Raw genomic sequence first — 6,687 nt, forward strand, 5'->3', positions numbered from 1 at the left:
CTCAGATCAGGTCATACATACAGCTCTCAGGCTGATCTCAGATTTGGTCATACATACAGCTGTCAGGTAGATCTCAGATAGCTGATCTCAGATCAGGTCATGTATTCAGCTCTCAAGCTGATCTCAGATCCGGTCATACATATAGATCTTAAGCTGATCTCAGATCAGTTCATACAAACAGATCGCTGGCAGATCTCAGACAGCTGATCTCAGTTCAGGTCACACATAGAGCTCTTAAGCTGATCACAGATCAGGTCATACATACAGGTCTCAAGCTGATCTCAGAACAGGTCTTACAGAAAGCTCTTAGGCTGACCTCAGAACAGCTGATCTCAGATCAGGACATACATACAGCTCTCAAGCTGATCTCAGATCAGGTTATAAATAGAGCTCTCAGGCTGATCTCCTAACACGTCATACATAGAGCTCTCAGGCTGATGTCAGATCAGGTCATACATACAAGTCTCAAGCTGATCTCAGAACAGGTCTTACAGAAAGCTCTTAGGCTGATCTCAGAACAGCTGATCTCAGATCAGGACATACATACAGCTCTCATGCTGATCTCAGATCAGGTTATAAATAGAGCTCTCAGGCTGATCTACTAACACGTCATACATAGAACTCTCAAACTGATCTCAGATCAGGTCATACATTCAGCTCTCAGGCCGATCTCAGATCAGGTCATAAATATAGCTTTCAGGCTGATCTCAGAACAGGTCATACATACAGCTCTCAGGCTGATCTCAGAAGAACTGATCTCAGAACAGGTCACACATACAGCTCTTAAGCTGATCTCAGATCAGGTCTTACATACAGGTCTCAGGCTGGTCTCAGAACAGGTGATACATACAGCTCTCAGGCTGATCGTACAACAACTGATCTCTGATAAGGTCACAAATAGTGCTCTCAAGCTGATCTCAGATCAGGTCATACATACAGCTTTCAGGCTGATCTCAGAACAGGTCATACATACAGCTCTCAGGATGATCTCAGAACAACTGATCTCAGATCAGGTCACAAATAGAGCTCTCAAGCTGATCTCAGATCAGGTCATACATACAGCTCTTAAGCTGATCTCAGATCAGGTCATACATACAGCTCTCAGGCTGATCTCAGAACAGGTCACCCAGACCACATAGAATCCCAGGCTGATCTCAGAACAGGTCACACATAGAGCTCACAGGCTGATCTCAGAACAGGTCACACATAGAGCTCCCAGGCTAATCTCAAGATAAGACTAACACTGAATAAACAGTCCAATTTGCTCAGAGCAGGCACAGTTCCTTTTCTGATTTAGGTATTAAATTTGTAAATGCCAGTTCACTGCTATGCCTTCAACCACACTAACATCTATCAGCCAGGGACGGATTATGGGTTGTGTGGGCCCCTAGGCAAAACATTCGCGAGCCCCCCCCCCCCTACCACCACCAGCAGCACCACCACCACAACCACCACAATTCAAGGGCCCTTGGCAGCCAAACGCCCTCCTTATAGGGTCAGGGGCCCTTGTAGGCAGAGGATCAAAGAATGTAGGCCCTCTAAAATAGACAAACGAAAATACATTGTTGATAAGCATTGCAAATTGTTTTGGGCTAGGGGCCCCACGGGCCCCCTGCACCCCAAGGGCCCCTGGGCAGCGGCCCCGCTGGCCCGGTCCGTAATCCGTCCCTGCTATCAGCTATATAATATCTATCGCAAACACATGTACATCTGTAGAAAAATGTAAAAGTTCGTGCAAGTGTTTCTAATAAAAATCAAGTAAAAAAAAAACAAAAGAAGTAATGTGGTTAAAATGATATTATCTTCTAAAGGACAGTTGCATTAGCATTGTGCAGTCGCCTAGCGCCACAATTTTGATGCTTTGACAGTTGTCATGAATTAAATATATATAGTGCATACAGACAAAATGCAAAAATGGTACATGTAGTGCAAACAAGTAAACACATGTAGTGAAAGCAAGTAAACATGGAGAAAACAAGTTAAACCATACACAGCATGCGAATAGAACAGCCAGATAAACAGAATATTAGGGAAATAAACATGTAAAGGCTTTGGAAATTACCCATTAACACTGAAAGCAAAATCATTGTCAGTTGTCCACTGTACATTATGAAGATAACATGAATTACCTGGCTCTTCAAATGTCGTGTCTAATGCTGAAACAAATGACAGTGACTAAAAACCTGGAAGCTTATGATTTCTTTATTTTTGGTTGGGCGCATGAACTGCAGAGGAAAAAGTGTGGATAAAGTATTTCAGTGTATTCACAGATAAGTACAAGAATACATTTATGCTTATTATTCATAATTTATTATTATACATTGGTTATTGTTATTTGCGACATGGAATGGTGACATTAAGTCACCACGCTGCTCTGTGCTGCAATGTTAACACTGCAGTGCAGTGCCCGTCGTCATTCTCATTACATCACATCTGGTTTGATCACACATAAATAAACGTGTTTTAAAGGTAAATTGCTGATCTATATATTTTATCCCGGCTTTCATCTGGCTGAAGGGGCTGTCTAGGAGTCGCTTCTTTTTTTTGTTTTTCTCGCAGTGCCTGTGATGGTGAGAGGCCACTGCAATCCAAGTTCACTGTTGGTGCCCATTTGTTATAGTCTGTGTGATACAGAGGGGCTGGATTATCTAATGTGAAAGGATAAGGATGGCCTGCAGGATACGTCCCATGTTGTACTTTTAAAAGCAAACAATAATGTCATCAGCATACCTCTCATAAATTGTGGCACAAAACGCCATAAAATTATTGCTGTTTAAGTTGGGTTACATCAGTCAGCACAACCTTAAACAGAATGGAGATCCTGAGACGCACTAGTTTTAGCAAAAATTAAGCCGACGTTCGTCAGTTAACAAAGCCCAGCCCAGCATTATAGTAGTTGATCTAATATTTTTTGTGTTATTCTAGTAGTTAATCTAGTCATTTTAGTCTTGTTCTTACCATTACTAAAGTGATCTCTACAAACTCTGGCAGTGTAACTGTTATTGGCGGAGCTCGCTGGATAAAACTTCTCACACTCAACCAAAACACGGCAAAAGAGAAAAGATAGCACACATGAAATATCACACTGCAGATGAGAACTTATTCACCAATATGGCGGATGGCAGCCTTTGATTATTGTGCATGGTTACAATGTCGTGTGCAATCCTCCCACCATGGGGGGCAGCAAACCTGGTTTTCTGGTGGATTAAGAATTCCGTCCGCCACTCACACTGCACAAAATTTTAAGTGACATTCTACACAACCCTCCTCTGTGACAGTCTATTTTGTTTATTTACCTTAAATGTATTTGTGAGGTTGTTGATGAATCCTTCATGGGTGACCATGTTAGGAAGGGCACTGTGTAAAAATACGGCAAAATGAACTAAAAGAAACTAATTTCAGGATGAGTCATTTTAGCGTTAAATGAGAGAATCATTTACAGCATTCAGGCCAACGGCATAAATGTATTTTTATAATAGAGGCGTACAATACCAGTTTTATTTGAAGGACAGAAGGGAGCTGGGCTTCTGTCTTGCAGCAGCTGGTATTAAATAAGAAGCGTCTTTCCACTGAGTATTTCTCTGCATTTATGGGAGATGTCACTGTAGCAGTAGATATGTCTGATTTCTCCCTTGGCCATCTGCAGAACTAATAGAGATAAGGAGATATAACAAAAGTTCCGCAGTCTGACATCTAAAGGAAGCTCTCGGCTTCGTCAGACGTCAAGGGAGGCTGAAAGAATTCAAAAAGGAGAGAAAGAAGTGGCTTGCAGTTATAGACTTGGAAACGGCACCCACAGCAAACGGTGTGACATTGCTCTGACAAGCCTAATCTGCGCCACCGGGTCTTTTCGAATTTCCGCATTTAAGTCTTTAGAACTGCCACCGTCATAATATCATTGCATACGCCAGGAGCAGCTATACCAACATGTTACTAATGGATAGCAATGTCGCCATTCACCCCCCCCCCCCCCCCCCCCCACACACACACACACACACATCCATATCATGTCTTTTACGTGTTAACAATTTGAAACACGTTTAACTGTCACCATGAAAACGGTTTCAACATTTAAATCTTTGGACTGCCACTTTTAGGCTCTGGGATATGTCAAATTTCTGTAGGAGTAATAAAATTCCATAAAACATATGATAGGGTGCCGTTAGTTGTGTTGAAGGGTCCCACATGACGTCACACCGTAACCTCCACATTAAGCTAAGGTCGTCATCCGCCAAGTTGGTGCATAGTCTCCATCCGTGCGTGATACTCTGTGTATGCGGTCTCCGCTCTTTTTGTCGTGTTTGTTATAGTTGGGAAAGGATCCTTTAATCGGCTGAAGATGAACTTTTATCTTGAATGCACTAGGGACATTTCAGGAAGAATTACTAATCAAATTTTGCCAGTCATTATTAGAATAACTCTCAATTAAACCTGCCCCCCTCCCACACGCACAGAAACGTGTTGCCAGAGCTGACCTGTGCACCCCAGTTATGAAATCTTTCCATGCTTATAATTTCTGTTTATAACTCAGCAGTCAAAACCCTTCAGGTGACTTGTCATAAATGGTGACTTGTCATAAAATAATCCTGGAAAGACTTCATAATTGGGCTATACAGGTCAGCTCTGGCAAAGGGGGTGACTATTTCACACAGCTGGCATCAAAAAAGGATCAAGAAAAAGTAAGAACAAAATATTAATTTACAGGCAAAAATATATTTTGAGCGTGTCTTCAAATAGACTATTTCTCCATGTTTACGCACTTCAGACAACTGTAGTCACATTATATTGAATATTCCTAATTGTGTCAGTGACTGTGAACCTACCGTACACAAAATCGGCTGCATCAACCAATTTGGTAACACTTGTGTAAGTATCAGAAAGCAGGACAACGTTTAAGTATCAAAAAGTAAGATAATGAAACTGAAAAGCAGAAGTATCGTATTAATAAACATGTTTAATTGAAATATGTCTTCTTATACTGTCAAAAATGCAAAGATGAGATAAAATAAATAAAACAAAAGCGAACAAACATGGAAATTAGACGTAACATTGGCTACATGTCTTGGAGCTCAGAAATACCCTGTCTCATAGCCACTTACTTTCACAAGATTCACAGGTTGTTTATATTTTGTTTATATGTTTAAATTTCACTATAAAATTTGGCCAGCAGATTGATCTTTTGATTTTGCAGAATAAAAAAACAATTAACATTATTCCACTGGCAAGTTTCACCATCAGCACTGACCATATACAAAGGTATATTGGTTATTGCTTGAATTTTCCAGTGCAAAAATATGGAGACACAAGCAAAAAAATGTATTAATCATATGTAACTGATGTACAAAAATAATTCCATCTGCTCAATTTTTGCTCCGCTAGTTATGGTGCTTGTGCTCAACCAATCAGCAAGCTGTCACTGTAAGCACGTCCCAGTAGTTCATGCTCAAATGAAACATACCACGTCTGTGTTCAAATTTAGTGACTTCCTTCGAAGGACACAGTCTATGAAGGTGTAGTCTATGTAGGCTGCGATCCTCAAATGTCAAACAGCAAGCGCTGTCAAATGGAACGGTCTGGCCTACAGATAATTCCCTATTTGCGTCACCATCTGTACAAATAGAAACAATGCGGTAAAATGATCTGGGCAGTATTTAGGTAATACAGCATACTGCCACCTTTTAAAATCCTTGCAACAAAATTGTCTGTCCTCATCCCCCGGTTCAGTGAATTTTATCACCAGTGTTGCAAAATACAGAAATGCTGTTGCTTTTGAAAATTGTTTGGACAGTATGAAAATACACTATATGGACAAAAGAATTGGGACACACCTCTTGAATTCAGGTGTTTCATTCAGATCCATTGACACATGAGTATAAAATCAAGCACCAAACTTGGGGGGCGGGGTGAACTCCATACTGATGTCTATTGCTATAGAATGTGATGTCATAAAAGTTCCTGTAGGTGTAATGGCCAGGTGTCACAATACTTTTCTCCATATAGTGTATTTGGGTACCTCCACACTTTCTACAACAACAACAACGATTCTTTTACTCTTTCTTGAAAGAAACAAGTCAAATTCTTTGCACATGTGCAGTCGACGTGGACCGGCACGATATAAATCGTGAGACTTACTGTAATCTAATAACCTGGGAAACACGCTCATCATACAGGACACATCCCTGATGACAAAATTTAAATCACTCACCCTGTGTGCAGACCATAGGTGGAAAAGTGAAATGCTGGATGATCTGGCCTTTTCAATTGTTATTGTGAGCTGTGCCAACAGATATAATGCAATGCCGGCAAATCACTTGCTTTGGCTCAATATCGTCTCTGCGGAATTCAAAATATTACCCTACAGCAAAAGACGAATGTCTTCTGGTAATCACTTCTTGTTTTCTTCACTCATGTTCGTAAAATTTCTCACAAACATTATGAGTGAGCAAGGACGGAAATGTTTTTGATTGTCCTGAAGAGCACATGCAGAACTCACACAAAAATAGGAAATGTAAACCTCCCACTAACCGTAACATGGGACACGGTAGTTTGAAAAATCCGACAGCACCTCAGACATTGAGAGGAACGCCAAGAGAAATGACAACTCAGAGAGTTCCCCTCAGCTAAATGAAAGTCACACATCCAGGGATAAAACAAATAAATCAGCACATTCACTTAGGTGCCATCAAA

Source organism: Brienomyrus brachyistius, chromosome 12, assembly GCF_023856365.1.
Source record: "Brienomyrus brachyistius isolate T26 chromosome 12, BBRACH_0.4, whole genome shotgun sequence".
Lineage (NCBI taxonomy): Eukaryota > Metazoa > Chordata > Actinopteri > Osteoglossiformes > Mormyridae > Brienomyrus > Brienomyrus brachyistius.